A 23671-nucleotide genomic window follows, 5' to 3' on the forward strand; every position below is an offset into this window, starting at 1 on the left:
CCTTATTCAACACACATGCTTAAAAGCAAACACTTCAGAACATCAGGGCTAACCGATGACTGACAAACTATGCCTTTGCACGCATCACCATCTGTCACATACAGATTAACTGCACAGTTCTGTCAATTTCTCCTTCTGGCTGCATGCCGAGGATTCCTTCGATATTTACCATGAATAATCTCAGGTGTTACATAAAACATAACTGAAATGATGCCTGAGGGTGGACTGAACAATAACACAGTGATCACTGTCTGCAAACCACTAATTAGCAGTTTAAGTACAATGGCAGATAACACGACATGTGGCTTTGGATGTCATTGCTTTAATCTGGGGAGACAAATGTCCAACGGCAGGTTATATAACATGTAAACTCTACACGGCAGAGTAAACCATAGATCAAACTGACAGTCTGTGAAGACCTGCTTTGTCAGGCTTTGGTCTGCAGACCTACTGACCTAGTGAGAGCTTGTGAAACGATAGAGAGGCCGGCAGGAAATCTCTTTTACCAGTTTTACCCATTTGTGAGATATTTAGCAAGCAGATGTTTAAAGTACTACGTGCAATGCCTTATAGAGTTCCACACATCCTGCTACATAAGACACCTCAGCACGTGTGCTGTGTGGACCACAGTTACATAAGAGACAAAAGCTCCTCTATTGGTGATAGTGAGATACTGCGCTGAATTCTTCAGTGCTGGCACATGTCCTATCTGTGTCAAAAGCTCACAGGCAGATGAGGCTCTGTTTTCTCTAAAAAAATCTATTTAGCGCTGCTGTACAAGGCCTCACCAGGCAAACTGCCAATATCATGCACAATCTGTCTGTGGGTTTTAATATCATTAGTTGCAGAGGCAAGGAGTTAATATATATATATATATAAAAACCACTAAAAAGATAATAACGATAGATAAATACATATAGGTGGTTAACAGAAATAAATGTATAAATAAACAAATAAATAAGTAACTAATAAGAATGAATTAATGAAGAATCAAACAAACAAACAAACCTCCAGTGGGAAAAAATAAATCATCTAAATAAATAAATGTTCAGTCTAGTGAACAATAATCACTAATGTAAAACTTTTGAATCCTATCTCACTGGTAGATCTTTCAGGGTGGCCTGGGGAGGGGAGGTATCCAAACCACATCAACTGGTCACTGGAGTTCCTCAGGGATCGGTTCTTGGACCCCTCCTCTTCTCCACATACACTACATCACTGGGTCCCATCATACATGCACATGGGTTCTCCTATCACTGCTACGCCGATGCCACACAGCTCTACCTCTCTTTTCAACCAGATGACCCAACGGTAGCTGCACGGATCTCAGGCTGCCTGGCGGACATCTCGGCATGGATGAAAGAACATCACCTACAGCTCAACCTGGCAAAGACGGAACTTCTGGTCTTCCCTGCCACTCCGACTCTACGGCATGACTTCACGATTCAGTTCGGCTCATCAATGATTACCCCATCAACTTCGGTCAGAAATCTTGGTGTAATCTTTGATGACCAGCTGACCTTCAAAGAGCACATTGCAAAGACTGCTCGATCCTGCAGGTTTGCACTACACAACATCAGAAAGATCAGGCCCTTTCTGACAAAGCATGCTGCACAACTTCTTGTCCAGGCCCTTGTCGTTTCTAGTATGGACTACTGCAATGCTCTTCTGGCTGGTCTGCCATCAAACACAATCAAACCTCTACAAATGATTCAGAATGCAGCGGCATGACTGATCTTCAACGAGCCCAAAAGAGTGCATGTTACACCTCTCTTCATCTCCTTGCACTGGCTACCAGTGGCAGCTCGCATCAAGTTCAAGACACTGATGCTTGCGTACAGAACTACCACAGGCTCAGCACCCTCCTACTTCCACTCACTATTACGAACCTACATCCCCTCCAGAAGTCTGAGATCTGCTAGTGAACCACGCCTTGTGGTACCATCACAGAGAGGCTCAAAATCACTCTCCAGAACATTCTCGTTCACCAATCCTGGCTGGTGGAATAATTTTTCCACCCCTATCTGGAACGCCGGATCCCTATCAATCTTCAAGCAACAACTGAAGCGTCTGCCAAATGACTAAATGCAAATGTAAAACAAATAAATATTTACTTTTATTTTTTCAGTTTTAACTCAGTGACTTCATATCTTACAGGCACTTCTAGGAGAAATAAATGCATAAATGCATTTTTTGGATTGCCATATAAGACTTCGCTGAACTAATTTCAGCATCTTGTTACTCAAATCAAAAGCAAAAGAATAATAAAAGAGTTCATCTTTTTCTCTACAGAGGAAACACTGTGTGACACCCATCCTTTCCACTTCCTGGAACAGGGCACAACCCTTACAGATGGCCAGAGTATATTGGCCTAGTTACTGTGGACTTAATGCAAGTTAACACAATAAAGTACTTTCCTGTCAGACACACTTTCTGGTTTCACTCATAGAACTACCAAAAGTGCTAAAAATAGTTTTTTAGTTCAGGTTTTTTTTAAAAATGCATTTGGGAACACAATATGCGCTAGGTTGACTTTATTCACATGATTTACAACATTGAGAACAGAAGTTCAGACCTACAGCACTTCACCAATATTCTGGCAAAATAATGGTGTGAAGATTTTACAGATTTGATCAAAGTGTGAGAGTTTGAATGTTTCAAAGTTAAGAAATTTGGACCAATGATAAAGAACATACCAGACAATATTTTCATTTGAACTTGTAGTGTTAGTAGGTATAAATATTCTTAAAACTGACTATTCCTTTTGAAAGTGGACTCTTTGTTCTTTGTGTCTGGTTGTCTCACCTACACACACACACACACACACACACACACATTACTAGCATGTTACTTCACATTAACCAACATTGTGAACATGAATGTGTCATTTAATTATTTAAATATGAATTTAAATATTAACTTAAAGTATTTCAAGTAAATATTTTGCATTTAAGGCATTCAATTGACAAAGTAGCTTGGGATCCCTGGGTCAGAGTAAGAAAGAAAAAAAAAACTAAAATAACTTTTAACTAAAAACTTACACCTGTAGGAATATTATAGTACACCTGAATAGATTTACAGTAGAAATATATAAAAATATAAATATTTCAATATAAATTTAAAATATTTTGTCTAACTCTAAACATTTTTGAATGGGGATGTTCTAGGATTTTATCATTTAGTATGACTGTATTTTGATGGCCAGGTCTGGACTGTACGCTGTACCCAGACAGGTTTCCATGCATGTGCAGCAGTTAAGCTGGCAGGACGCAAGGGTTCCAGATGTGGGGACGACCGCTGATAAGATTAGAGGCATCACGCTGGCACGGCAGTATGGAGAGAGGGGCAGGAAGGAGCTTTTCCAGACTGCTGACCAGACCTCATCCGCTGACGGCAGCCGCTTGGTGGGGACGGTGTGGCCCTTCCTTCCCCCTCAGATTTGAAAAACAGAGCACGAACGGGAAACCCCCATGGGGGTAACAGGTGCACTTGAAAGCGCGCGCTACTGCCTCCGCAATGCTCCCTTCACATGCGCGCAGAATGATGAGTAATGACGTTTATAAAGTCACAGCATGTCATCGTAGCCAAATCACAGCAGTGCCATGGAGTATCACTGAACTCCTCCCTCAGTGTGGAAGAACCCGGGCCTTAAACTTAATTGACCTTACTGCAGGATTAAGACCCCAGGCTAGACAGCAGGACCGGTGTGTCTGGAACAAACTGTTCATCCATTCACAATCCCCTTCGACAGCGGCCCACTCGGGTCTCCTCTCCTCTGATGGGAAAATTTACAAAACAAGCGCTTAGTTCAGGAAAGCAGCAGGTTACGGGGCACAAAGTACCAGTCATCACATGTTGACTGGCGTGAATCCACACATGAGCGATGCACGTGGAAAATCTACATCTTTCCAGGAATGAAAATATATAAATGTCCAATAATTTAATGATAACAACTGCAAAACACCCTAAATAGGTTTAAGCTACATTTATTCACCCATTCTAAAGACTGGTCAAATTCACTTGTAGTAGTGAAGGTTTATGGAAAAAAATTGGGTAATACTTTAGTTTAGGAACCAATTCTCTATTAACTAGTTGTTTATTATTAACATTGGCTGTTTATTTGTACTTATAAAGCACATATTCTACATGACCATATTCTACATCACTAATCCTACCCAATACCAAACTTAACAACTACCTTACTATTTATGAAAAAGCAGCAATTTAGGAGTTTGAGGCAAAATCCGTAGTTAATGGTTTGTTAATAGTGAGAATTTGACCTTAAAATAAAGTGTGAACACTAAATTTGTTTTTAATGAACTAGATGAACCAGTTCACCAAATTGAACTGAATCATGGATCTACTGAAGTCACTCAATCAAAACTCACTTTTAGATGTGCCTGTGAGTCACTCTGTCTCCAAAATGAGGCAATTTCCTAAAGTACTTGATTCTATGATGCTGGTTTTTGCCAACTCATTCAGTGCTTCAGTTACTTCAACAGTACACTCAGTACACAGTGAACTGAAAACAGTACGGACATGAGAGACATCCTGAGAACTGTCTGCTGAAGGTTTCAGAAAGGGAACAAAATGTATGTTTCTGATGTATTTGCTAAAATGCATGTAGTTTAGCAAATAAAATGCATTTGGAAATAGCCACTCTACGGCTATTAAATGCTGCTCCATCTGAAAGCAGGTGATGGAGATTTACTGCTAATCATAGAACTGTCTTTACTGATGAGATGTGCATGACTATCACATGCAATATATCGTGCAGTCCTAATGTGATATCAGTGGTTCAACCTTAATGTTATTAAGCTACGAGAATACTTTTTGTCCACAAAGAATGAATGCATGCAAAATATTGTGCAGCCCTATATCATATTACTACCTTTCTGGGCCTTGAACGTAGTAGTTGCGTTGCTGTCTATGCAGGGTCAGAAACCTCTCAGATATTTCAAAAACATTTTAATTTGTGTTCCAAAGATGAACAAAGGTCTTACGGGTTTGGAACGACATGAGGATGAGTAATTAATGCCAGAATTTAAATTTTTAGGGGTGAAATATCCCATGGAAGTCCCAATTAAATGGAAATAGCGATATTTTCTTCTGTATTGTGATGTAGGAATAATCAAATATGGGGCAGGGACTTGGTTTTATCCAACAGTTGTTGATAGGATTTTGAAAAGTAGGTGTTGCACCCAAAAATTAATGCAAGCTTGCCACTGATCGTGAAGGGATGGGCTTTAAGATGACTAAGGCCACGTTTACACTAGTGCGTTTTCGTTTTAAAACGGCGTTTTATAATGAAAACGATCCCCGTTTACCCCGGCGTTTCCACTGCATTTCAGAAACGATCTCGGTTTACACTACACAACTGAAAACGCATGTCACGTGATCATTCATGCAGGTACAACCATAGATATGCATAGACAGATTCCCTATTATTTAGATGGCGGACGCATCTGCATGCATGGAGTGGTCGAATGGGGATCTACCTCTACATATCTATGGGTACGATAATGAGCATCATGTTATTGTTTACATGGTCATCAAGGATACGCAGAGCGAATGTGCAGCCATGCCATCGTTTTCAAAAGTCTCCGTTTTGGTCCGTTTACACTGAAACGCAACCCCGGAGTTTTCAAACTGAAACGGGGTCTGCAGCATTTTCAAAAGTCTCCGTTTTCAACCTCGAAAATGCCCGTGAAGTGGAAACGATAGGCGTAACCGTAGCAAAAGTTATGCGTTTTAAAATGAAAACGCACTAGTGTAAACGGGGGCCTAAATTATTGGAGAAGCCCAGCATGTGTCACCAGAGAGAAGTCTGACATTTTGATTACGAAGGTCAAAAAAACAAAAAGTAAAAACTAAACACATACACAAGTGAACACTTCACAATACAGTGTATTAACAGGCATTTGCAAAAGAGATAATGTGAATTTTCCATTTTATTTCTTGCAAGATGTGGGTTTATACTTAACATAATATAATCATATTATATATTAATATATACTTTATATCATACGATCAAGAAACAAGCCCAATCAACGTTCAAATAACTTTATTTCTAATCAGCCTTAAGCTATCTTGAGAAACGCTGAGATAGGTCACAAGGTCATGGCCGATATGACATATTTTACGTATGTTTTTGTAGATAACCATTACCTAAAGTCTGACAAGGGGAAAACAAAATTAAGCAATCAATCCTTGCTCTAAAAAAACAGAGACATGTAACACTTTGCTTTTGTCTACTCTCTTTACAGCAGGTCGAGCCACCCAGGTAAACCACACTGATGACATTTATGTCTCAACAGGTCTCTGAGCTGCATTCCGGTTGCCAAAAGGAGGCTGTGGAGCATTTAACAGGCAATTAAACAGTCACTCATATCATTTATGATCTGACTTTGCTCTGGGCACTTTTACACAAACTTCAATATAAGCATGTGTGACAAGTACAAAGTGGAGTCTTAGAAACTGATAGGTGATGAATAGCTACAGTTGAAGCCCATCTTGGCGTGTTGCAATGTCTCTGCAGATAATATCTTCACATTAGAATGCATACAACTTATATTACTATGTATATTGTCCCCAGTTTACTCAGATCAGTGCAGTATTTTCTGTGTGTATAATTTGTGGCTATCATGTTTATTTATTTTAAATAAGTTACATTTAATTTCAAGTTAATTTCTGGCCACTCGTATAGGTGTTACATAATTAGAGGATTTTTGGATTTCTTGCTTTATGCCGTTATGTAGACATTTATTACTAAGATCAACAAAAATAAATTCACCCGACCTTTTAGGTGGCACAAAACCCACAGCACGTACTTAACACAGACCGAATCCGGCGCGCACATATTTATAAACTTCCGAAACATGCATTTGTGGCAGAAACTGAATTGGAAGTGTTCTTTTCAATCAATCCATTCTTTGTGTTGTGGGGGTTGTGGGAATTCTTGCCTTTTGCATGACTCAAGGCCGCTGTCCTCAGAGTTGGAGATCTTCTAGAACATTCCAGACAAGCCTAGAAGTTTACTGCTCTCCGATTTCTGTCTGTGGTTTGGCATAGCTGTTCTTAAATTACTATCGGAAGTCTGCACGCTTGTTTTGCTTTGAGAGTTCAAGGAACATTCTGTACCCAATTAAAATGTAAATACTAAAAGATGTAACATTTTAATTTCCATCCTTTTGGCTTCTGCCGGTTTTATGTGAGGTCTTGTTTTGTTTTCAAATAATAGAGGTGGAATGCCCTGACATTGTGGAAACCATGTAACGAACCCTAAATATAACACATACACATCTAAATTGAGCATTTTAATGTAAATGAAATACCCGTAATTTCATAAAATGTAAAGAATTAACTTTTTTTTTTTTATTAACTGAACCCTTTGTTTATTTTATTTATTTATTTTTAACAAAATGTAATGAACATTTCATCACATTGCCATTTTCACCACTGTTCTGTTATGCGATTAAATTACCAGGTTCCTTTTTCTTGATAAGGCAAATTAGAAATACACACACACTGACACTGTTGTCTCCTTGATAAACAAGTGCACGCCACAAACTTTGAAAAACATAAGGGCTGTTGTGATGGAAACTTTTTTTTGTTGATATTTTCACAATAGATTTCAAAATGGTTTACAATGTATTGCATCTGTCGAGAAACAGGCATTACATAAAACCATTTCAGCACACAACAGGATGCAAACAACAACCCAGTGAGCTTTAGTATTGTCAGTTTAATTTTATCTCATTTGCTTTTATACCTCTGCAGAAAGCAGAAGTACATCACATGACCACTGTAAGATTTTCCCACCCCGCCTAAGATGCGACAGAGAACTTTGAAACACTTGAGGTAACTACTTTTCAACCACAACTTCCCCAATCTGTGATGGACTTGCCCCTATGTTCTTAATTCAGCTGGGTGATGGCATTTCCTGTAAAACTTTACTTGTAATGTGGGACAATAATAAGGTCCATTTGTAACCATATTAATAAGCAACTAGTTAATAGTGAGAATGGGTCCCTATGCTAAAGTGTGACTCTTAAACTTGTGTGAATGAGTGTCATGTTTGAAGTACTGTAGGGAAGTCTGAGGGTGGGAAAACTATCCCTCGGGACTGTATGTATGAACTGTAAATCTATGAGAAATGAGGATTATAAAAGTGTTTTCCACAAAGTCACGGGGTGATCCATTCGTCCCCTTACATATGCCACAAATAGGTCACTTTTCTTTGTAAACTGCCAACAATAAATCACTATACTGTAGATATCTTTAAAATAATGCAGATTGATGCTTTTTGCGATATTTAAAAATATGACTGATTATGACAAAATGACTTTTGTCATTGTCTGGGTTTAGTATTGGCTTTGCTTTGGGTTTATGGGCTTCTGTTTGTATTCCGTGAAAAAGTGTGTGCATCGGAAGACTAAGCCACACTATTCCGCAAGATGGGAAAACTCTTTGGAAAATGTCAAGTATTGGCACAAACAATAAGAGTGATTTGATTCTTAAGAAGCTTTAAGTGTTTGAGTTTTGGCTTATGTACTGTGCCAGTAACTGCTGTTTATGACAAACCCTTGTATACGGCCTTCACTTAACACTGTTTTCCAGTAAAGTGGCAATGAATTGTGGGATAGTTGAGTTCTCTGTTTAGAGCTGCAGGACAATAGGCGTCATACTGGGTCAAAACACACTCGTAAAGCCCCCTAGGACTCACTTGCGGTACTGCAGTCCCATACTAACAGCCTCACATGACCCTGCTTCTTAAAGTTCGCCTGTCTAGAAAGCACTGAATCAAAGCATACAAACAGATGCATTCACAGGACATCCTTTCATATCAGTGTTTTCCTCCTTCCTTAATGCTGGAAAGTTTGGCAGTGGCTATTAAAAAACATTCTCCTGCGGACTTCAATGAGTCCAGCTTCTTGTAAACAAAAGATTAGCATGCTGTTTACAGCTCTAATAATATTAAGCACTTAATCTTCCCACCAGCTAACAAAAGCTTTGACCCAAATGTTTAAAACTGCAAGTACTGCTTTAATAAAAATGGATTTGTTTGTAATACTGGCACTGTATTTGAATGTAACAATGGCTCAGTGCCAGCTCAGGTTGCGTGCTGTTTCTGTCAGAGAGATTCAAATCGGTGTTGACGGTAAATACAGATATTAGAGTACTATGGCTGTGTATACGTGCTATACGGTACGTACGTGACAGTGATAAACTGGGACTTTCACCGGAGCCTGACATCATTGTGTGATGACAATGCACAATGCATACACAAAGTTAAAATCCAAAAATAAAACCATAAAATATATTTTTAAGGATTTTATTTGTTTTTGTGCATACAATGAAAGGCAAGAGGATACAACATGACATTTGAGCCCACTGACTTTCATTGTATTGACCCCCCCCCCATAATAATAATACAATATATAAATATATATAATTCAAATTTAATATTTATTATTATTATTTTAATTTAAAAAATGTTCTGCAAAAGAAAGTCATACAGGTTTATAAAATCAGGTTACATAAAATGTTCCTAACTTATTTTTGTTGCTATGTTTTTTTTTTTTTAATTCATTGGAATAAGCTAGCTTCAATTCAGATTTTTTGGATATTGTTTTTCTTGTGGAAATGTAACATATTTGATGTTAAAATGTCAGGAAATTCCCTTTAATCCTTAAAACAAGAAACATCCTTTGCCATGCATGCAATGGAAAAAATTGCTTTAATAGTTTTGATATTAATGCTTTAGTCATTTAGAATTACAGTCAGGAAAAGGTTTGTGCATGGGCGGCCACTGGCAAAGTTAAAGAGGAAGCTTTTTGAGCCTGTACAACTGCCAAATAGCCTAATTTTTTTCCACCCTCATTTATTAAACACACAAAATTTCACAACATCATGAACAAATGTCGTGTAACGCTGGCACTTAAAAAAACAAGCAAATCACAAAACATATTTCAAAAGCACGCAGTTTTTTTCGAAAAACTATTTGTTCTTGTGCAGAGAGAAGTCTTGACTTATGCAACAGTGCATGGTAAATAAACACTGATGTAAACGTCTGATAAATTTAAAACAGCGTCATAACAAATGTACCGTTCATTTTTGGCACAGATAATCAAACAAGATTGCGTGAGGCGTCAAAGCTGCCCCTTTTCCCCCTGATTCAAGCCAACAGAAGAGGTTAGCTAAAGGTTCCTGACATTACACAACTTTTCATACCGCCTAGATCACATGACCTGGCTTAAAGATCACTGTGTACTTTGGAGCAGCACAAGCGTGTGTCTGTCAAAATCACACTGCAAAAACCTGTCAGCTCTCTTGCATCCTCGCATTTGGTGCACCAGGCTGGAGGTGATTTCAGGATGGATGAATGTCCTAAAAACAAATCCTTCAGTACACTTAATGCAGCTTCCAAAGCGTACCGTTCTAGTACCGGGTTTAGTTGTAGGTTAGGAAACCATATCTCTGACTGCTTAAAGTATCTTCCACTCATTTATCTTCATTAAGCCCTAAGGAACAAATTGTACAAATTGCTCTGTGTAAACTTAAGCTAAGGTGGGTGTGCAATAATAATGAGCACATGCAAATGTAGACATGCAAAATTAACACAACATATCTTTCTTGGACTTATGGCAACATGCAAAATTCTCAATAAACAAACAAGACTTGTAATGTTATTGTAAATAGCGACTGATCTCTCTTATCATGTTCTTGTGGAATATATAAAGCCAAGGGACACAAATAATGTGGCTAATTTTACCGAAGAACATTTTTGCAAAGCACAGCAGGTTGACAGCAAATTGCTCTGATAAGAGAAAGTTCTCTGCTTGTGAGAGTAGCATGCTATACCTGTGGAAGGGTTGTTAGTTTTCAATGTGTCTGGTTCAGGTGATTGAGGCATTCTGGTGCTGCAAATAGGGGTTGTGACTCTGGTATCAAAGGCCTTGATGTAGACAGGTTCACGTAAACATTTAAGCTGTCTGTGGCAGATTGCGGTCATGGTTTTGTTTGTTTGGGCTCAAAAAGTAAAAGAATAATATGCAGAATCTTTTGAACCTTTGACCAGACCCACCTGATAATCAGAGGAGAAAAAAAACTGAAATAAACACTGTAATCTGTACTTTTGATGACAACAGCAATGTCAACCTTCCCTTTGGGCTTTTTTTGTTGACTTTACGAACCACAGTCAATACTAGTTTTGTAACGGAACACTGTTAATAATTCATAATTTTAGTTTAGCTAGTTTATTTAGTTATTATTTAGGTATCAAACAATGCACTACATTATTCATTCATTTATTATTATTCATTTTTAAATGTTTTTGAAAGTCTCATTTGATCAAAAATACAGTAATACTGTGAAATATTATTACAATTTAAAATAAAAATGTTCTAATGTAAAATATTTCAAAATGTAATTTATTCCTGTGATGCAAAGCTGTATTTTCAGCATCAGTACTCCAGTCTTTAGTGTCACATGTTCCTTAAGAAATCATTATATGATGCTGATTTGTTGCTTTTTTTTCCCAGAAAAAGGTTACTGACCCCAAACTTTGTATGCGGAAAACAGATTAGGAAATTTTGATATCTGATTTTTTTCCTCAGCATTTGGATTAGTCACTAGTATTTCTAATGAACTTTGTTTATAAGATGTCCCATTAAGATGCACATGTGTGCGCATTTATACCGTTTTTGTTTTTTTCTGGTTAGTGGACCATCACTGTTAAACAGAAATTGTAAATCTTGGCTCGTGCAGCTAATTTCTTTTCAGAACTCGATGTGCAGACTGAACATACCTCACAAACAGACACTTCAGTATGTTTTTCAGGCTGCATTCAGTACTCAGGTATGTGCATGAGGTCTGCATTTATATTTCCCAATCATACACACATGTAAACACAAACTAAACCTCCACAAGTGAGTTTATGTTTTAAGCATTTTTCTGTGCTTTGAACTGAAATGCATGCATGTAAAGTATATGTAACAGCAAATCTCATAACAACCATATGACTATATCTCCTAACTTAGAGTATACAAGGCAGACAATGTTTTAGTCACACACAGAGTGTGACAACAACACATCCTTATGTGACTCAAATGTATGCATGTACAGTATACATAGCAGCTAAGCTCACACTAGAGATCTGATAACTATGCGACTGTGCCTCCTAACATATACAAGGAAGATGATTCAGTCACACATAGAGTGTGCCCACAACATTAATTCACAGTTACCAGACTTGACACAAAGATTTCCATCCACATTTTCAAATACAGCAGCGTGCAATACAATATATTCAAATTTATAGTATATAAAACATTTACAGATTGATCTGTCATGCAGAGAGCAAGAGATAATTGATGCATTTATGTTTCACAACCCTGTGGATACAACACAAAGGAATTGTTATTACTAGACAAAATAACACATAAAAGATGTCACTCGCCTCTTGGCAATGGCAGTGTTTTGGGGCTGTCTGACACATTTGGTGTCTATAAAACACTACTGCAGATGACGTGCAGTGTTATTTTGATGGTGGTGAGCTACTTCCCTGATTGACACAAAGCGGGGGACAAAATGTTCAGAACATTGGTAGTTTCGGTTTGAGAAGCTGCACGCGAAGTGGCATGCACAGATGTGGGCGAGCATAATACTACTGCTGCATACTGACATATAGACTATATGCCACTCTTCAGAAATATGACTGAACACTACTTTTTAACCTTTAACTTCTGAAGTGCATTTGTTTGTTACATAATCAGTACATTGGGAACTCAACAGCAGTCAACTAAGAAAAGAATCCAAAACTTGACTAGTTCAAACTAGTTTTTTAGGTTTGATAAGCTGTCCTACATGGGTTTCCCTCTTCCTTCCTTGGCAAATAGCCTTGTGTACGGACTGACCCCTTGTTTACAGATATCTGAAGGCATCTGTACATCTCTGATGGAGACAACGCTGTTCGGGAGGCCCGCGTGTCACCGTATCACCAGATCGAGGTTTTGTTCCCATGTGATTTTCATCTGCAGTTTGAGGTGCTATACGCTGGATCTACTGAAGCATATTCTAACAGATAAGATGAAAACATGATCGCTGTATGAATTGTTTGCAGCCACATCCCTCTGTCCAACCACAATGTTCTCGAGACAGATGGAGTTACGCACGTCGACAGACAGCAGACGGTTCACATGCTTCCAACAACCCAAACACGCCCGTAAACATCTCTGATCATCAACAGAACACAGTTTACAGCTGTCATCTATCAAAACCGAAAATTCACCACAACAACACTTGTAACCATGTGACTACAAGGTGTAGTACTAAATGTTTTGTGCAGTTCACCAGGTCATATACCAGGCACTGTTTCAACAAGCAACTGTTTCTCTCTCTCTCTCTCACCTTGGATTAACCAGAGTGAAATTTCAAGAATTTGATTAAACACTTGTCTCAGCCGTTGACTGTGAACTCAGTTTTATTGTCTGAGGGAACACTGTGTTCCAGACTATAAAGTAGGTCACACATCATTAAACAAAGTCCTCTGCCGCCTCCTACTGGATCTGTGGGATACTGCATGCTTTATATATGTCACTCAGAAAAATAAAAAATCAATCAAATATCTGTCAATATTCTATACATTTTTATCATACAAAATGTTGAATAGAAAATAGAAAAAAAATGTGATTTATGTTGAGGTTATGTGATAAATCTTTATAAATATTTTATTTTGTATTTACATGTGTATGTATAGGAGACACTTTGTTGGGTTTATTTATTTATAAATAAATAAATGTATTTATTTATAAGACACATTCATTTGAGGCCTGGCTACAAAACAGCCATTTCACACCATAAACTGCATTTACCATTTATAAAACTTTTTTTAATTGGTCTTTTCACTCAAAATCTTGAAGTTGTGATTTTTTTGCAGAGACATCCTCTCTTATTAGCACAGTTATAAATAGTCATGCTACTTAACCCTCTATGGTCCCGGAGTTGCCATATTGCAACAATTAATTTCTACTTATTTCCTTGTTATTCTGAAAAATATATATTTTTTTGCATCATCTTTGGTTAGTAAATTACATATTTTTGATTTGTATAATTGAAGCTATTTAATGTAATAAAAACCTGTTTGAAAAAAATAAAAAATAAATCATGGTTAAAAAAACAATGCACACCATAGAGGGTTAATGAAGTGTGAAAATCACAATACAATGGTTTTTTTTAGTTGTTCATGCATTGTAAACTTATGTCACTAACCACTCCACAATGGAAAGTTCAGTTTTGTATTTAAATAAAAAACCACAAACTCATTAAAACTCAACAGTCTATAATTCTTCTGAGAGATGGTTATGCACTATCGACTTGAAAGAAGAAAACGAACCATGTCAGAGAGAGAAGTGGACAAACTACATGCACAAAAAAAAAGAGAACAAGTCCATCTCAGTCCTTTACTTTTGCTCAGCTGGCAGTTTTGTTCACTGGTACATACAGTACAAAACACCAGCTTCATCTCCAACAGTGAAGAGGAGACTACTGAAAACACCGCATTTTGGCAGGGTGTCAAAAAAGAGCCACACCTGACACAGACAGAGCCTCAAAGTACAGCTAAAGATCGAATGGCAAATAATTGCAGACGGATAATGAATCCTGAGGTTTTACGAGGTTGTGAACAGTTTGTAAGAGGTCAATCACACCTACGAGAAGTGCTGCAGAAGGCATGAAATGAAACACAAATATCTGAATACACTGACAGCAAAAAAGCTTACGGACTGAATAGCTGTCACTGCTGCAAGTAGAGGATTCGTTGACAGAAAGCTTGAAGAACACAGCATTTATCTTAAATAAGAACATTACATATAGTTTGGAGCCACAGCTTTGTGGGCAGCACTCTCTTAGACTGCTAAGAGAATACAAAGGCAGAAAGACAAACAAGAAAACATCAAATATTTCTATATTATAATAAGATTCTATACTATTAGATTAGATGCGATTAGATTCAATTCAATGCATCATTGGTGAATAAGTGTATCGGTTTAAAATTTCATTGTGATCGCAAGCCTTAGAAGTACTGCACTTGCAACAGCTTTTCTGCGTGACAACTAGCCCCGGTCATCCTTTGTGTGGGACTTCTTTTATGGTAAACAGAGGTTTCCATTGTTCTAAATGCACAAAACACACATTTAGTACCAGTAAGCATAATCATAATGAGCAAACATAGTTTTGTTTTCATGCTAGACATGAGATGAGTCTGCCAACAAGGAGGGGCTTAGCTGCAAGTGGGAGGGGCTTGTCAAAGTCACTACGGAGGTGTGGTGAGGGAGAGACAAGACAATGGCAGAAATTAGTGACCCAAGGTTTGGATTTAATTTCTTTATTTCTAGGCAGTTTTCCCAGTGCCACTAAATCTGAACTTAACTCATGATTTAAACATCTTAAGCCATGCTGACAGAGTAATGATATTTAATGAGAATCATTTTGCAACAACAAACAATTACAATATATGCAATTGTCTCAGTCATGTTAAATCTCATCAATATTTACTTCCACTTAACGAAAAATGATAAATGAACTGAGACTAAAGCACACTGAATCTGGCCTGAAAAGACTTTTCACATTCATCTGCATCGCTATGCATTCCAGGGTTCATCAAAAAAATAAAAAAATAAATGCCATAACTCCTTTGTCTGCTTTAGCCAATTTGGGACATTTAATGGTCCATATACAACTGGCACAGGATTTATTTATGTATTTAAGAATGTATGCATGTATGTATGCATGGATGGATGGATGGATGGATGAATTGGATTGATTGTTGTTACACAATTAGACAGTATCAAGTCCCAGAATTAGCTTTATTTAACAAACATTTGCTCTTTAAATCTCTTGTATGGGAATAATGTTGCACAGGCTACAGACATGTTTAAGAAATCTTGTGTTAGAAGTTAAACAAGAACATTGAGAATACAAATAACTTCCTCTTATAAGATAAAATGTTGGCTTTAATGTAATGTAATTAGCCTAAAGATTCACCTCACATTATCATTGAGTAAAAACGGTTTAGATGTCCCTATAAGAGTCCCGGTGGCACTGTTATAAAGCACTAACATTAGAATATAAACAGATCTCTAGGTGTAAGCTTAAGTGTTTGCATATTTGCAGTTATCTGTCATATACTATTATTATAAAACCTAATAACTTTAATCTAACTGCCATTAAAATGTAGTGAACTCAATGGTCAAATTTGTGGCATATACAAAATGCCACAATGACAGCGATTCCGTCAGAAAAGAAATTATGAAACTTCAATGAAAAAGTATTAACATTAAGGTTGCAGTTTTTCTTCTTCATAATAATGCTACTTCTTGCTTTGACCATATATTTCTAGCAGTGTGATAAATGAACCAACCAGACTTATTTTCTGTAAAGCTATTACATAATATATAATTTACCTGTAATATAATATTGTAACATAAGGTTAGAACTAAAAACTAAGGAAGAAAAATTATTGTAATAACATATTATAATCATTATAAATGTTTGTTTGCATATGCAAACCGCATCAGTTTACTTGCAGTACTTTGTGGCCACTGGGAAAACAGTGTTGTTTCTTAGTAGCGCTAATGTGTACAATTTACATGTAATAACAAATATGCCAGAAATATTTAGTTGCTAAACTTGCACGAACAGTAATGTGAGGAACAGCAGATATGTATAGCTACAAGTGTGTTACCAGGCAGATGTTCTCAAAATGACTAATCTACCAACCCACTTGTTTAATTTCTCAGTTGGCTGAAAGCTGTCTACATGTGTAGGCACAGGCTCACATGCCTCTTTCTCCATTTAGACAGCGTTTTAGTGCTATTTTTTGCAACTCAATGTCCCTCACTGCAGAAAATTAATGAGATCCAGTTTCATCTATTAGCAAATCTTCAGCTGTTACATGTCCTACATGTTAGCAGAGCAATTGATCGCCAACTCAAGCGCACACTGACATTAATCCTGCTGCAAACCGCCAAGCCAGCGGCGCTAATTCAACACAAAGGCAGAGGCTATTTACATCCCCAAACAGTGAGCGAAATGATCCATGGTGGATACATGAATTCCCGTAACGTGATTAATGCGACCACCAGAAGATAGAGTGGGAAAATAAAGAGGCCAGATCAATACTGCCTTTATTGATAAGCTTTGCCGAATAAACTTGACATTTATCTGCTTAACAGATCTTTCAATACATCATGCCGAGAAAAATATGTTTCCACGCTAAGACTATTACACTTTGAAAAGGTCAAGGGAAAGAGGGGAAAAAGCCAAACTCTTGGAATCTCTGTCAAACTACAGAGCGTAGAGCTCTCTATTGTGCCTTTCCATTTACCGTCTTGAAAAGCGCTTAGAATCAGGTTTGCGCAACAGAAAGCCTAGGTTTTTTCTCTTTTGAGGACAACATAGAGCCATCAAATCAGTGGTAGTTTGCCGTTTTGTTGAGAGAGCGGCCGGCGATTTGGCCTTGGACTAACTTAGTATGTCTGCAGATCTCGGCTTTTAGCTGGCCGAAAAAGGAAGCTTTCACCTCTGCTTGCAATCATTTCATCTCTCATAAGGCAGATAATGCCCTTTTACCCACGGCTCCAATCTTCCACCCCATGCAAGCAGTCTTCGCCCGTACCCCCAAGTGGGCCCGCTGAGCGCAACCACGCTGCGAGACGCTTTCTGCAGAGGAGGATCAATAAGAGGATTCCACGTGCAAAGCTAAGGTGACAGGCAAGACTGTGAGAAAGGAGAGCGTGACCTTTGAGAATACAATTTGAAACATCTTCCAAGTACGCCGAGTTAACTCTGACACCCCGCTGCGCTTGCGCTCGTGGATCATTTATTTTCCTGGACAGTACCAATTGGGGAAGGGAGTTGATCCTGGCAAACAAAGTCAGATGCATCAATTTCAACACAACCTGCGCCTGTGCCAAAGCATGCGCTTGTTTTCCTTTTCCTTTTGTCTTTACCCATCAGTGTTTGACCGAGGGTTATTCGTAAAACACTTGTATGTCTCCTCAGCTTCCAGTCTCATCCGAAATCCCTTTTGCAGAGTGCTTTCTGGCTCCTTGCATTATCTCTCTCTCAATTACAGCCGAAGGCTCATCTACATAGTGCACATTGTAGGATTCACTCTCTTAGCCTGTGCTATTACACCACAACCCTGACAGGAAATCCATAGCCGTCCAGCGAAACGATTTAGCTTCCACTTTCCTAATGCAGGAGGAACTTGCGTGTCATTTCTTTTGTGAGAACCCTGATAAATATTTTAAAGGCTAAGGCCTTGTCTGGAGGGAAGGTTACTGTCAAAGAACTCAAAATGATAACCATACATTGAGATGATCGATTTTTTTTTTTTTTACAGGACAACACACCTGACATTTTCTTCTTGCTCTGCCCCCTGTCAGTGACATTTGTTGCTAATGCATTTCGTACAACACCTGTTATCCATTGTGAAATCTCCATGTTTCTGACATCATCTGTGTCATTTCATGAATTAGGCATTTTGCGTAAAGTCTGCAGGTGCGGATCAGAGTCAACAGGGGGCAGTGTGACCTGCCAAATCAACAAGCAAGCCAGCGTGTCTGTGTCCCCCAATTGGCGCAGTCTTGTTTGAAGAGAAAAATACTGCATTGCATTTAGGACAATTGTGTAGCAACAGCAGGATGAAATGCCTGTGGATTTCACACAGTCGCTGGCAGTCTGTGTTGTGCGCCTCAATTTTGTTTGGACAACCTCCTCTCCATGTATAATTAACATTGATACAATTACTATTCTTTATGTCTGGAGACATGCATAAATATAAACTGGGGCACGCAGAGAGTTTACAGTGGGTTTGTGCAGGAGGTCTGTATTAATACTACACTGTAATGAACAGCTCTCATTGTGCACTTCAAGGACAATCAAATTTACATTCATGCTTATTTTTGCTTCCTAAAATTGCCTGCTTGAGACACCACATAATTAGCACTCTGAAGAGTTCTGGTTGGCTGCTCCTCAGTTTGCACACGCTCATGTGCTGAATTATCAGTATGAGCAACACAAAGAGGATTTAACAGATTATCACTTGCCATTACTTGGCAAAGTAACACTTTTACTGAGGCTTTCTACCCAATATGGGAGATGGTTTTTGCAGATATAATGATATAATGTAATAGTGTTGTATTACATTTAAAAAAATATTTATATATATATATACAGTTGGGCAAAAAAGTATTTAGTCAGCCACCAATTGTGCAAGTTCTCCCACTTAAAAAGATGAGAGAGGCCTGTAATTTTCATCATAGGTACACTTCAACTATGAGAGACAGAATGAGGGGAAAGAATCCAGGAAATCACATTGTCTGATTTTTAAAGAATTTATTTGCAAATTATGCAAATTTTCACACACTGTTGCTGGTATTTTGGCCCATTCCTCCATGCAGATCTCCTCTAGAGCAGTGATGTTTTGGGGCTGTCGCTGGGCAACACGGACTTTCAACTCCCTCCAAAGATTTTCTATGGGGTTGAGATCTGGAGACTGGCTAGGCCACTCCAGGACCTTGAAATGCTTCTTACGAAGCCACTCCTTCGTTGCCCGGGCGGTGTGTTTGGGATCATTGTCATGCTGAAAGACCCAGCCACGTTTCATCTTCAATGCCCTTGCTGATGGAAGGAGGTTTTCACTCAAAATCTCACGATACATGGCCCCATTCATTCTTTCCTTTACACGGATCAGTCGTCCTGGTCCCTTTGCAAAAAAAAAAGCCCCAAAGCATGAGGTTTCCACCCCCATGCTTCACAGCAGGTATGGTGTTCTTTGGATGCAACTCAGCATTCTTTCTCCTCCAAACACGACAAGTTGAGTTTTTACCAAAAAGTTCTATTTTGGTTTCATCTGACATTCTCCCAATCCTCTTCTGGATCATCCAAATGCTCTCTAGCAAACTTCTGACGGGCCCGGACATGTACTGGCTTAAGCAGGGGGACACGTCTGGCACTGCAGGATTTGAGTCCCTGGCGGCGTAGTGCGTTACTGATGGTAGCCTTTGTTACTTTGGTCCCAGCTCTCTGCAGGTCATTCACTAGGTCCCCCCGTGTGGTTCTGGGATTTTTGATCACCGTTCTTGTGATCATTTTGACCCCACGGGGTGAGATCTTGCGTGGAGCCCCAGATCGAGGGAGATTATCAGTGGTCTTGTATGTCTTCCATTTTCTAATAATTGCTCCCACAGCTGATTTCTTCACACCAAGCTGCTTGCCTATTGCAGATTCAGTCTTCCCAGCCTGGTGCAGGTCTACAATTTTGTTTCTGGTGTCCTTCGACAGCTCTTTGGTCTTGGCCATAGTGGAGTTTGGAGTGTGACTGTTTGAGGTTGTGGACAGGTGTCTTTTATACTGATAACGAGTTCAAACAGGGCCATTAATACAGGTAATGAGTGGAGGACAGAGGAGCCTCTTAAAGAAGAAGTTACAGGTCTGTGAGAGCCAGAAATCTTGTTTGTTTGTAGGTGACCAAATACTTATTTTACCGAGGAATTCACCAATTAATTCATTAAAAATCCTACAATGTGATTTCCTGGATTATTTCCCCCCATTCTGTCTCTCATAGTTGAAGTGTACCTATGATGAAAATTACAGGCCTCTCTCATCTTTTTAAGTGGGCGAACTTGCACAATTGGTGGCTGACTAAATACTTTTCTGCCCAACTGTATATATATATATATATATATATATATATATATATTTTGTTTAATTTTAGGTTAATTTTTTATTTATTTTTTCTAAATAATAATTACAGTTAATTTTTTATTTTGTATTATTTTGAAAGTTATCACATTTTTATGTAAATTGCTAAAACAAAGAAATGCATCAATGCATTTTGAATTATTATTATTATTAAAATTTCATGCATAAATAAATACACATTATTTTTCATGTAATGTTGTTCACTTTTCTAGACATCCTGACGATCTTCATGAAAAGCACAAAATTTCAGTTTTCTCACCTGAAATGCTACCTGAACTGGCCGACCAAAATCTTAAGCTTTTATATTATTAGATTTTTTTTCCACATTTTTGTACTATTATATATATTTTTAAATTAAATAATAATTACTGTTGATTTACTTTTTTTTACATAACTAAAAACAAATAAATGCATTAATCATAATTTTTGTATATATATATATATATATATATATATATATATATATATATATATATACACACACACACACACACACACACGTACACACATACACACACACACGTACACACACACACACACACACACACACACACACATACACATACATATATATATATATATATATATATACACATATACATATATATATATATATATACATATATATACATATATATATATATATATATATATATATATATATATATATATATATATATACATACATACATACATACATACATACATACATACATACATATACATACATACATACATACATACATATATATAACACACATATATATATATATATATATATATATATATATATATATATATATATATATATGTGTGTTCCCCCCTAATGTTTCCTTATTTGGTTTGTTTCCTGTCCTTGTTTAATGTGATTATTAGTTTATTCTGTTCAGCTGTGTTTGTGTAATTAGCCTGTGTATTTATGCTCCTGCCTGTTCAGTTTTGTGTCGTCTGGTCTACTCGTTACTCCACGGTGTTCCTGTCTGTGTCAGCCTTGCCTTGACTTGCCCTGCATTGTTTGGAGTCATTAAAGACTGTTATTTTGAGTTTACATCCTCGTCTGCGTGCTCCTGTATCATCCTTGCTGTGTGCACCGTGACTATATATATATATATATATATATATATATATATATATATATATATACACAATTATATATTATTAATAATATATATTTGCATAATTAACTAAAACCAAATAAAACATGGTATTATTAATAATTTTTAATTTGTTATTAAATGCGTTAAATATGTTATTTTTCGTGTGATGTTGTCCACTTTTATAGACATCCAGACAATCTTTATGTAAAGCACGAGATTTCAGTCTCCCCTGCCTGAAAACGTGACCTGAATCAGCTAGACCGAACCAAACCTTGAGCTTTTCCCAGAAAGAGACCGTTCCTCATGTAAAATCATAGAGGCCTTGAGCTTCCATCTCATAAAAGCCATGTCACAGTGTCGACAGCCACACAAAAAGACACTTCCTGCAGAGATCTTACATTCTCGCGCACACAGCCCGAATTACAAAGGAACTCCATTTGATCCTCTGTGAGGCAAGATGCAATTAGCACTAGATTTTTGCATGCAAATTGAATTACTTGTTTCCATGGGACCTTAAGACCTCAAAGACATATTCCCTCTTGTCCCTGAAGCAATGTGGGTCTGGCAGCATTAACATTTGATAAGAAGGTTCGTTTACAACTCCCAGCAGCCTGCGAGACTCAGACAATGACCTTTCAAACTTTCAAATTTCAGACCTTTAAGATTTGTGCCGCTGCTGTCTGGACAATCGGAAATTTCCTTTCTGTCAACGCAGAACGCATCCCTGTTTTCTTTAAATAACTAGCATAATAGCATTAATTCTTCAACTCGCTATGTCTATTATTCATAAGCTCCATGATGCATTTGGTAGAATGTTATTAGGTTACAGTTTAGGCCAACGCTCGGTTCCTAGCTCCTCGTTGCCAGGGAATCCATCTTTTGCATGTAAAGCATCACCTGGGGTCTACAAAGCAACATTAGCGAGGATAGTGCGGTGATTGATTTCATAACAATACAGTTGTATATCATCCTCTAGTGAAATCTATTTAATATAATTTGAGTGCATTGTAAAATGCTCTGCCCAGAGAGAGCAAGTGACAGGGAATAACAATCAGCTTCTTCCCAGGAGTGGGAGGCAACCTGGGAATCTATTCTGAACAAGGCCAAAATTGGAGTAATATAATGTTAGCATATACATATTCATCATTGCTTTTTATGTTCAACTTACAAAAACTACAACTGCTTGCATATTGCCAGTGGGCTCGAGGACAGTGATAGACTCAAACAGCAAGATAACACAATTTGTAGGGTGAGCTGTTTGTTGCCATAGGAAGAAAGATAGATAAATCATATCAAATAAATAAATAAATGCTGCCGGCGGCTGAGAATGTCTTTGGATATACTTCCTAACGGTTTGATAAGGAAATCACTGATGCCGAACCGCTTTGCCTTATGTGCTCAGAAACCAGAATGACATGTTTATTTTCCTGTGAAACCAGATGTTCAAAGGATACGTGAGAATTACAATAAAGCACAGTCTTAAAGTACTGCATTTGTGTCTTCCTCACAAAGGATCAATTGCGATTCATCATGACATTGGTTCTGTAGAAAACTTTGATTCAACTCGCTCTGTTCTCTGGCATCACCTCTGAACAGAATCAATGTGAAATTTGTAGGAAGTCTTGAAGCTGATCGGCTGAATTTGAGACACACACACACACACACACACACACACACACACACACACACGTCACACACACGTCACACACACACACACACACACACACACACACACACAGCATCAAGACCAGAACATCCTGCTTATGGCATCTTGTCTGCTTCGCTCTAACTATTAGAGTTCAGAG

This window comes from Barbus barbus (genome assembly GCF_936440315.1).
Source record: "Barbus barbus genome assembly, chromosome: 33".
NCBI lineage: Eukaryota > Metazoa > Chordata > Actinopteri > Cypriniformes > Cyprinidae > Barbus > Barbus barbus.